This window comes from Danio rerio, chromosome 19, assembly GCF_049306965.1.
Source record: "Danio rerio strain Tuebingen ecotype United States chromosome 19, GRCz12tu, whole genome shotgun sequence".
Classification (NCBI taxonomy): domain Eukaryota; kingdom Metazoa; phylum Chordata; class Actinopteri; order Cypriniformes; family Danionidae; genus Danio; species Danio rerio.
The window spans coordinates 35,180,564-35,192,331 of record NC_133194.1 but is presented as its reverse complement, the minus strand read 5'-3'; the positions used below and the strand labels follow the sequence as shown (position 1 = coordinate 35,192,331).

At 38.0% G+C, this 11,768-nt stretch overlaps 1 protein-coding gene and 1 long non-coding RNA gene across 5 annotated transcripts in view; one reads left to right on the top strand and one right to left on the bottom strand.

Moving 5' to 3' along the window:
* Positions 1–1,586: 1,586 nt before the first annotated feature.
* LOC141379136 (uncharacterized) lies at positions 1,587–9,803 on the bottom strand. Its single transcript, XR_012395138.1, has 3 exons — positions 9,120–9,803; positions 3,053–3,632; positions 1,587–2,262 (listed from the first exon to the last, which is right to left on the bottom strand). It is a non-coding gene; the product is annotated as an uncharacterized lncRNA (long non-coding RNA).
* Positions 9,260–11,768, top strand: part of hpca (hippocalcin) — an 802,589-nt gene continuing 800,080 nt past the window's right edge. For 3 of the 4 annotated variants that reach the window (XR_012394495.1, XR_012394494.1, XM_073930644.1), the window contains exon 1: positions 9,260–9,449. The gene's annotated coding sequence lies outside the window, so the exon portion shown is untranslated. 4 annotated transcript variants of the gene reach the window in all.

The window sequence follows — 11,768 nt, the reverse complement described above, 5'->3', positions numbered from 1 at the left end:
ACCTTATCTAAAGGTACAAATTTGTACCTAAAAGGTCCATATTAATACCTCCAGTGTACATATTAGTACCTAAAAAGTACAAAAGTGTTCCTCTTAATTTTTAAGGTACTAATATATACTTTTGAGGTACCAATATGGACTATTTAAGAACAAATGTGTACCTTTTGAAAAGGTTCCACCCCAGTGACAGCTCGTGTACCTTTATTTCTGAGAATGTACCAAGTAGTAAATATGCCATGGTTTTCTAGTGGAAGCCAAAACATGTTATTTCTATCTTTGTCTCTTTAAATGCAAATTAGCTGCTGCTTTCCAACCCTTGTTCCAAAAGAGAAACATCATGTGCTTTGAATACTCTGGAAACAACAAACAAATAACTTGCATGCTTTTTAAACCTAAATAAATAAATACTACAGAAAAAAGCATGTAATTTCCACAATAATTAATTTTAAAACAAAATCAAAAATTTATAATAATAATAATAATGGTCTCATCATGCATTGTAGCATTTTTTTCAGTTGTTTTAACACTGAAATCACTGATTATTTTTATTTGGTACAGTAACTTGCTGTGTTATTTGTAGCTATTTTTATGACACGTTCATGTAAAAATGAAACACAAACTTTGTACACTAAAAAATATTATGAATTTTATTTACTATTTTTTAAGAAACCCAGGTTCATTCTCAAAACATACCTCTATAGACATTTCTGGAGACTGCCAAATATGTAGCAGGAGCTTAATTTTTTCAGAGGCCGCTATGTGTACGCTTTTTTGAAACTCTCAAATTTCCTTCTCGAGTGTTTTTCGCACCTGCTGTTTTCACGTAAATCTACCAGAGGCTGCTGTCGATTGACTGTTTGACTGACCGAATGACTGACTGACCGACTGACCCACCCTCCTACTTTCCTAAACTCAACCAAAAGTATTTTTACCACATTTTCAGATTTTTACCACATTCTCACCCTGTTAATTACTTGTTTATTGATTTTTTTTGGCTTCTGTTTTTGTCTTACCTACTTTCTGTAACCATTCCTCACTGGACTCAAACCGCATCATCAGGGTCCACTCCTCTCTAAGTCTCAAGTACCGATATACATGGAGAGCTAACTGGACAAACTGATAGCAGGGGGAAAATTGCCCATGTTGGGTTAATTGGTCAGCTGGTAAGTGCGAAAATGGCCTCATACCGCCCTGTAGCGTTCATTTTAAAGATGAAATTCAGCCATACATACTACTGGCAACATAATTCGCGATCTCCAGAAATGTATACAGAGGTACATTTTCAAAACGAGCCTATATGTTGTTTTTAAAATAAGTGGTTGCAAACAATTTAAATATGGGGTAAATTAAAACAATCAAATTGAGTTGAAGATTACTAAATTTTATTTGTTTGTTTAAATTCACCCCATATAAATAGTTTGCAACCACCTACATTAAAATAATTTGTAAATCCAATTAATATGTATTTTTAGTGTACAAGATGTCTGTGTTTGGCTAAGTACCTTCATCCGTCATATACGTAGATTTGTCGTCATATAGATTGTATGATCAGCCAGAAGCTCCAGTAAATTTAAGAAAAGACCAAAGCCAGTTTATGCAGGTAAATTTTTTTATTATATTTAACTTTAAGTTATTTGTGAATCACAGACTGTGTACTCTCACATCATATATCTGAATTTTTGAATGTGTTTGCTGCATATATGAATACTTTACACTTATATAAAGTATTTTATATAAATATATCTTCACAGTAAGCTGATTGTTTTTTATTTGGGTATATTTAGAGTTCATTTTGCTTGTTTAACTGAAGCTGTTCATTACAGGACTTCAAACTGATTCAGATCTTTAACTAATATATTTTAAACTCTCAATAAAAGAACCAAATCACAAGAATCATTTGTTTTGGTAATCAGGCTACACTAGCTGCACTTCTTATATATAAATACTTTTTTATTTAAATGACCAGAAAACCTATATTTTTATCCAGCACTGCTGTTTGCCGGATTCAGGATATAGATTTTATTGGTTAATACATCCCTCAGACCCACTGAACCTTAGTATTGCTGTGTCACACATCACTGTTTGAGATAAAGGAAGGCATTGCATGTTTCAATCCATGCCACAGAATATTCCCTTCAAAAGTCTTGCTCGAATATGTGGAAGAAGTCTGCAGGCTTTGTTCTTGGCATATCTTCAGTGAAGTTCTGCCTTTTGTGTTCGGAAATTCTTGAGCCCTTTTGAGTCCAGTATTTTTCAAATGCCCTGGAAACAGAAAGAACATTGAAAATGGGTAAATGCACATAACATTAGGAGTGAAAGAACTGCTTTACTCTCTGGAGCTTGTATAAGAAACAGAATAATGATTGACACCGCTAACTAAATCGAGAGGTGGAATCGCATGAGAAGCACTGGAGAAATTCAATCACATCAGTTTCTTATTCACATAGAGAGAGAGAGAGAGAGAGAGAGAGGAGAGTGTGAGAGGAGGGAGTTGAAGATATAGCAACACTAATGCAATCAACATCAGCTGAGTCAGAGCTTTGGCCACGGATAAGACTCCACACCAGCCATCCACCAGTAGCACGGACACACACACACATGCAAGCACACACACTTACAGTCTTCCTCATAGATCATAACTTGATCATCCGCTATTCTCTCAGGATTTGATTAATGTCTTTTCAAATTCTTTGCCCAGTCTACCATGAGACTCTTTAGTCACGCTTCTAGGAACTGGACTTAGTAATGACCAGTGGTGTGATTTAAAAGCTGACAATTCCACATCCTATTCAGTACAGTGGAGATTTAAATTGAATTTGTTAAACTGGAAACTGAAACTTTATTGCTGAAAGTTAAACTTGAAGATGATAGAGCCATATTATTGTCACTTACAACCTTAATTAAATAAATAAAGGTCCTGTAAGTTTTTGATTCTTTCAAAGCATAAAAATATTATAATATGTTTGCAGATATTTAAGAAACATGCTAAGTGAACATTCTTGTTTATCTGAAAAACAATGCTGAAGCCTCCAGGTTGGAGGAAAGTCCTTACCTCAGGTGGAGAAGTTCAAGTATCTCTGGGTTTTGTTTACGAGTGAGGGAAGGATGGAATGTGAGATTGATAGGCGGATTGGTGCAGCAGCAGCAGAAATGCGGTTGATGTACCGGTCCATTGTTGTAAAGAAGGAGCTGAGCCGAAAGGCTAAGCTTACGATTTACCGGTCAATCTACGTTCCTACTCTCACCTATGGTCATGAGCTTTGGGTCATGACCGAAAGGACAAGATCTCGGATACAAGCGGCATTCGAACGGTGGCAGGGCATACTCTTATGGATAGGGTGAGGAGCTCTGACATTCAGGAGGAGCTCGGAGTAGACCCGCTGCTCTTCCACATCGAGAGAAGTCAGCTGAAGTGGCTAGGGCACCTGTTTTGGATGCCTCCTGGACGCCTACCTAGGGAGGTATTTTATCATGTCCCACCGGGAGGAGGCCTCGGGGAAGACCCAGGACATGCTGGAGGGACTATTCCTCTCGGCTGGCCTGGAAACGCCTCGGGATCCCCCCTGGAGGAGCTGGAGGAAGTGTCTGGGGAGAGGGAAGTCTTGGAAGTCTTGCTGCCCCTGCGACCCAGCCTGAAAAAGCGGCAGAAAATGAATGAATGAACAATGCTGAAGTCAGATATTCTGCTTTGAAAATGTGAGTTACATGCTGGAACATCTGTCTTTGTTTTGGTCATTTAACCTGCCCAATGCCAGTTTAGCTAATCATATTTCGGCATCCCGGGTTGCCTTGGTGGAAAACAGCGTATTTCATTCTTTCAGTCAGGAAGCTCAAAGTGTGCGTTTGTGACGGAAATGCGACCTCTGGTGGACAGTAGCAGGCTCCGAAAAGAAATGCAGATTTTAGAGTTCCGCATGAGGTGATTATTAAATAGCAAACAATATAAATATTACAAACGTAAACATTAGGTGAGCAGGTTACATTGTAACTCTGTCCTTACAACATGCTACGTGATGAGATTTGCAGTGATAAGCAATGGGGCTGTTTGCACCAGATGACGACAGAAATTTAAATACAGCCATTCAAATTTACAGAATAGTGCACTTACTGCACTCCAACAAAACAGTAAGCTATGGTTTATAATCTAATTAATACACATTAAACCTCTTTAACATTATTACATGTACTGTACATGCTGAATCACTGATATGTGTTGGTTTGCACTGAGTCACAGTTTTAAAGCTCCATTTCAAACGGTTTCATTCTCAAGACTTGAGATGAACTACCGAGAGCTGTCTGGATGCAGACCTGGTGCAGTGCAATCTGAGCTGCATCCAATGCTTTTTAATGCGCTCACCTAAACCCACTTCTAACCCTACCCGTCACATCATTCACTCCATTGGGTGCATCGTGTCCGACATTGCATCGCTGAGTGATGCAATCTTTGCTTGCATCATAAAGGCTGCATCCAGATACTATTGGAACTATTTGCTGCTGATTTTAGAAAGATCAGGGTTTAAATCAGCCTTTGTTGGTATCATCAATCTGGCAACCTGCTCTTGTGTGCGTTTTGAACTAGGGGTGCAATACCTAGTTCAACCACTGTGTGTCAAACTTACATACTGCACATTTAAATAAATGAAGGTCTGCTAGAATACATGTACATTGTTTCGAGTTTAAAAACAACCTGTTTTAGTTGCTGTCTATTTAAAGTCCACCGGTCTGAAAAGTACAGCTTGTTAAATGGAAATGCCAGTGCTTCTTTCCACTGACTCGACTTACAATATTATATTTTTAAGCAACTAAAAATATTAGCGGAAATATAGGCAACAAAAGACATTTAAAAGAGTGGCAAGCACCCAAGAAACACACTACAGGAAACAGTTTACAGATAGATTTTACAGTGCAGATAAGTGACAAAAAGGATGCAGGTTTACAAATGAAGTTTCAGTTCATGGGTAAGAATTTGAATACACTGTTAACAATTTCCTATATAATCTATCTACAGTAACTTACTGGCAGCAGTTTACCAGTAACTTACTGTAAATCAATTACAGCAAAAATACTGTATTTACATTTACAGCACATCTATCTTGCTGTATATGTATTTACAGAATTGTATGTATATTTTTACCACAAAATATACAGTAATTTTCACAATGCAACTTTAAAATACAGTAACATACCGCATAACTATCCAAATTACAGTTAAATGTTGTTCTGTTTACAAAAATCATGTAAAATGAATCAGATAATTTAATTAAGAGTTAGATTTCATTTGACTGTGATGTTTGGATTAGTTTCTAATTTACAACACCTTCATAACTTTTTAAATGATCGTTTTTTTTTTTTTTTTAAGTATCTCATTCTGACTAAAATAAATTTAAATGCAATTGACGTAATTATTATTCCCAACTCATAAATTCAAACATCCTTGGAGAACTTGAATGCCTAAATAGTTCTGCATCCTGTCTGCCTGATTTCATAATGAAATCCTGAATCAGAGTAAAGCTGTGCACTGCAGTGTGGCAAAGATTAGTCAGCCTGAGACAAATTTTGCAAATCCTCTAATCCTAGATCCTTTGATTATTGATAATTAATGACCAGATTCCAGCGCTGATGAAATTCTGCAAGTGTCAGAAGTCTTGAGGCAACTTCCGGCGATGTAACTCAACTGTCAAATGAAGAACCAATAGTGACACAGACCCTGTTTCTATAGCAAATGGCCACTTGCTCCACGAACATTGTTTTTTTTAAACAAACCTGCACAGATTGATGATGTTAAGCTCCAGACTAGTCTTTTTGCATACGTCTCTTTTTAAGAAGTCTTGACTGTTGTACAGTGTGGCATTAATGACAACTGAGTTCACGCAGTGTGACAGCTGAGAGCATGTTTTTACAGCCTGACAAGCAGCAATCGCAAAGTACTGTCAAAGCTTACAGTGTGTGCATCCTCAGTTTAAGGCATTCTCATTTCCATCCAAAACCCTGTTGCCTAATAATAAGAAGTGTTGTATAATATCAAAACAATTCATGTTTTTTTTTTTTTTTTTGCAAAATGATGCAAGCAGTAGAACACGGTGTCAGATTTTTTGTCATGATGTTTGCCTTCCTGGTGGGTCATCTTGCATCTTGGGCGGATCCTGCTGGGAAGCTGTTAATTAGCCGGATCTCTGTCAAAGCTCTGCCTGGCTGGTAGCCTTTAAGATCATGCATTAAGAGGTTTTAAAGCTACTTAGTCTCACACCAGAGAGATCTCGTGGTTTGGATCCTCCTCGCCTTTATTGTATTTCATAGTCATTTGTTTAGTGAATGGAAAACGTGTTTTCTCTACTGTAGAGTCTAATGAGACTATTAGAGCCTCAGATTTCCATTATGCTGTTATGATGTTATTCTCCTCTGCCCAGCAGTTGTCACAAATACTCCTTCATATCCAGGGCAGGATTACAGTTCGGGCATGCCAGGCACACGCCATAGGGGCCCCAGACCCCTAGGGGCCACATGCAGTGAAATCATGCACAGTAGTATCCCTATTGAAAGTTAAAACAAGTTAACTTAACACATTCTGTAAGGATATAATTGGATGTTTTTGTTGGCAGAATGAAATATATAATTAAGGTGCATGCGCAAATTTCATTCATTTTCTTTTCGGTTTAGTCCCTTTATTAATCTGAGGTTGCCACAGCGGAATGAACCAACAACTTATCCAGCATATGTTTTTACGCAGCACATGCCCTTTCAGCTGCAAGCTATCACTGGGAAACACCCATACACACTCACTATCACACACATACACTACGGTCAATTTTAGCATGTCTTTGGACTTGTGGGGGAAACCAGAGCACCTTGAGAAAACTCAGGCAAACACAGTGAGAACATGCAAACTCCACACAGAAATGCCAACTGACTTAGCCAAGGCTCGAACCAGCGACCTTTTTGCTGTGAGGTGATCGTGCTACCCATTGCGTCACCTGCCGAAATTTAATCACAATATTTTCTGTCAACAGTGTGTGTGTTAAGTTCAAACAAGACGTTCGAAGCACTTTCTGTTGATCCTTTTATTAATCTCTTGAATCTTTTGTGAAATCAGCATGGGGAACTTGCTTGCTCTTTCTTAAAAATCACATTTTTATGGATAACTTTTGTGTGACCTGTTTTTTGCCTGTAAAAAAATTATGAATAGTAAATGCGGAGCTCATCACACACTGGACGTGAAGTGCCACATATTTTAGAATTGTCAACATTGTTTTTGATGAGGGTATGCACACCGGCACCACCATTCGGAGTCTGTTTGCATTGCTTAACGACTTATAGAAAATAATTTCCTTCAAACCCCTTAAAAGTCAATCTATCACTCACTCACTTTACTTCAGGGGAATGAACCACCAAATACTCTAGCTTATGTTTTACCGGTTGATGCCTATGGTGGCCGAGAGAGCTTAATGTGCTGCAATTTAAGAAAATACATGCAATTACAAAAAACACCAGCAAATTAAGGAAAGATCTTCATCTGTTTGACAGCATATGTGCTGCAAATCATCACTTCAAAAACACACTACATTTTCCCACGATGCAAACAAATTGATAAAACAAACTGCATTTCCCATGACGAAAACAGTTAACATAAACAAGCTGCATTTTCTTACAACACTTTCAGGATAGCACAGAACACAATGGAAATGTTTTAAGGGGACCCAAGAACGTGAAGGACGCAACTGTTATTGCTCAGTGAATTTGTAGGTGATCTTTGAAAAGTGAGCTTTTTGCTTGTTTATAGACTATTACTGATTCCCTTCTCTTTTGTATTGTATTAGCCTAAATAATCATAACCTACTGTAAATATCCGTGTCCGTCACCTTTTAGGGTCCCCTTGAAATATTTCTGTTGTGTTCTGTGCTATTTAAAAGTGCTAATTTGTTTGTGTTGTGTGAAATGCAGCTTGTTTTTTAAAAATGTGTACACGTTGTGAGAATTTGCAACACGTGTGCTGTCAAACGGATGAAGATCTTTTCTCCATTTGCATGCGTTTTTGTAATTGCACATGTTTTCTTAAATTGCAGCATGTTTGCTCTCTCAGCCATCATAGATACCCTTCCTGCTGAAACCCACAAATATTTGAAAGCCAGTCCTGGGAAACAACCATTCACTTTGTCATTTACACGCAGTCATACACTATGGCCAGTAGTTTATTGAGTTACAGGGTACACTACTATGGATATCATTCATTCATTCATTCATTTTCTTTTCAGCTTAGTCCCTTTATTAATCTGGGGTCGCCACCGCGGAACGAACCACCAACTTATCCAGCACATGTTTTACGCAGCGGATGCCTTCCAGCTGCAACCCATCAGTGGGAAACACCCATACACTCCCATCTACACATACACTATGGACAATTTTAGCACACCCAATTCACCAACCACATGTTCTTGGATTTGTGGGGGAAACCGGAGCATCCGGAGGAAACCCACTCGAATACGGGGAGAACTATGGATATACTAATACAAAAAAATTACTATGGAAATGAATTAATGGTTTCCAACATTCTTCTAAATATCTTCTTTTGTGTTCAACAATTCATTCACTCATTCATTTTCATTCGGCTTAGTCCCTGATTTATCAGAGGTCGCCTGATACTTACTCTGGCATATGTTTAATTCCGCAAATGCCCTTCCAGCCAAAACCCAGCACCAACACCTATACCTATACACTCACTGTGGCCAATTCACTTACACTTTAGACTGTGGGGGAAACCGGAGTACCCAGAGAAAACCCACGCAACCACAGTGAGAACATGCAAACTCCACAAAGAAATGCCAGCCGGCCCAGCCAGGACTCGAAAAAGTGACAATACCAATAACCAACAACTCGAACCAGTTCAATACCACAAATAATATCTATCTATCTATCTATCTATCTATCTATCTATCTATCTATCTATCTATCTATCTATCTATCTATCTATCTGTCTGTCTGTCTGTCTGTCTGTCTGTCTGTCTGTCTGTCTGTCTGTCTGTCTGTCTGTCTGTCTGTCCAGAGTCCAGAGTAAAGCTACAGAAACTGCAACCACAGTAAGCTCTCATTCGTGACTTTTTTTTTTCTTGAGGGTGTTGTTGTACCTCTCTGAAAGAAGCGTTTATAGACCCTGACACCGTAACAGCGGTCCCATTCGGCGTAGTGACATCTTATTAAAGCAGCACCACGTAATCCTACCAACACCCTCCCTTGCTTAAAATCCGCTCGTCCGGTGCAGTTCCGTAGACGCACAGCCTCCTCCTCCGGCAGAGCAGCGCCGCGGCTCGTGTTCCTCCGGTAAGATGGTGAGCAGCGCGCGGCAGCAGTAGAGCAGTGTCGCTGGACCGTAAGAGAAGGCGCTCTCGGTGCTTATCCCGCTCTCCTTCCACAACATATCCATACACCGAGGGAAACTTCGCGTATTTTTGGACACGGTAAGACTGATAATCGAAGCGCTATGCTTTCCTTACTGTAAAATATTGATATATATTTTTAAATTCTTAATGACGGAACGTTGGCTCTCCTCTTGCAGTGAGTGTATGTTTGTCAAATAGCATCCCATCACGAGCAGGCGTGAAATAACGGGCTATGCATGGGATTACATGACGGAAAATAAAGCCTATAGTTTTAAAAAGCGTAAAATAATTACTAATTTGAAATGAGATATGAATAAAGCGATTGTAAAACCGCGTAATATGTTTTTGTTCCATTGACCGATAGTTCACAACACGGGATTTGGGTCATCGTGCAGCCTCCATGTCGTGTGAACTGTACTTTATGAATGAATCGATAGTTTTGTGATCGTGACGGATGTAAGGAATGTTTGGACGGGTCAGGGGTCGCGCTGGACGGATGTGCGCGCTTCCAGTAATTCTGTTTAGACAGTCGGGCGATGCTATTGTTCAGACCGAGCTTCTGGAGAGCTCGAGGAAGCGGGACATGATGAAGGCTGCGCAGGCAACACGCGGCTGCTGGGATCCCGCATAGCCTACTGTAGGCTGCTCAGAAAGTGCTTAATGCTAAATTAATCACTAATATTTACCATGCGAATGGAGTTGTTATGAATGTAGCATGCGGTATAGTAAACTGCATCAAGCAGATGCAGACGCCAAAAGCAGTCCGCCGTGCACGTTGTTTGCACTACATCTCTGAAAAAGTGATGTATTTACCATTGTACTGTAACGTTAGTAGCACAAGTGAGTGAGTGAGTGCGTAATTTATGACGCAATTATTTTATGACGCTTATTTAACAGTTAATCTGCTTATAATATAGCCTAAATGATTCGAATAACCATAAAGCAGCATATTTACTATTGAATCGCTGCTATTGTGGAGATAAATAAAAATGTGACGTGCATGACTGTGAATATGCTTATTTAAAATTCATTTTGTGTGATTGTTTTAATAATTGCATGCATTTATAGAATTTATATATATTTTAATTCATTTTAAAAACTATAAAATATTTCATATTTTTGCATTGATTTAGCCTACATTGTAATTTTTAAACCAACAACTATTTTGAGTATTTATTAAGAACTAGATGATTGATTAAAAGACTATTTACACCAACCCCAAAATATTAAAAGTATTATTTTAAATCTTTATTTATTGTCATTATCTTTAAAACCACAAAAAAGCTCGTAATAATTTAGAATGGAATAAAATTCATGCATGTTTTTAATAAGTATATATCAGAATTATATCTTGTATCATCCTACATAAATATATGAAGAGTTCAGATGCAAAAAAACCTTTAAATGCCATCTGAAATTTTCTTTTAAAATGAGCATTTTTCTCAGCCTCCAATATTTTTGTGCAGCTATTTCACGTTAAAGGCAATGCAATGAACCTGTTTTTTTTTTTTGCCATAGGAGTGGATTTACTGAACATACACACAGGAGTTTGCCAAAAATGCCCATTTTAGAAGAACGTTTCAGATGATATTTAGAGTTTTTTTCACCTAACTCTTCATATGTTAATGTATTTCATCCATACCCCCAACAAATTTCACCTTTAAAACATTAGACACTTTAATTGCATTTAATATGTTTTCTTTGTATATTAAATAAATATTTTTGACCCATCGGTACAATGACACTGTGTGTACATAACATGGAAGCATTTCCAATGGTCCCACAGGTCCAAGGAGTCCCAATTTTACTTCAAAAACTAAAACAAATCTGATTTTGAGTTCTTTAATAAATCTGAATGAGACATTCCATTTGAAGCTGCATATGAATGGGTTTTCTCCATGCCATTGATGTTGGTGAAGGCTACGGTTATGTAAGAAGATAAGAGTGGGAAAGGCTGGCTCATCTGCAGCAGTCTGTTTGTAATCAGGCTGCTGGTCATTCTGAATCCCTTCAGGACACTTTATTCAAAGATACACATTGATCGATGGAAGGGTTTATGACATCAGGTCAGGGTGAGGTCAGGGTTCTTTCATGCGTAATAAGTACTGATAAGTGTTCGAGATTAATTTTTTGTCTGTTGACTCATATGGGGAGGGTTGAGATGTCAGAATTTTATTGAAAAAAAATCTTTCACCCGGATTTCCCTCACACTAATCCAAATGCATATACGTATTTAGATTTTTTTGGGTGATTTATACAGTCAGATATATAAAGTCAGAATTATTAGCCCCATTTACAGTTTTTTTTTTTTTTTTTTAAATGTTTCCCAAATTATGTTTAACAGTGCAAGGAAATTTTCACAGTATGTCTGATAATTATTTTTTTCTTCTGGAGAAA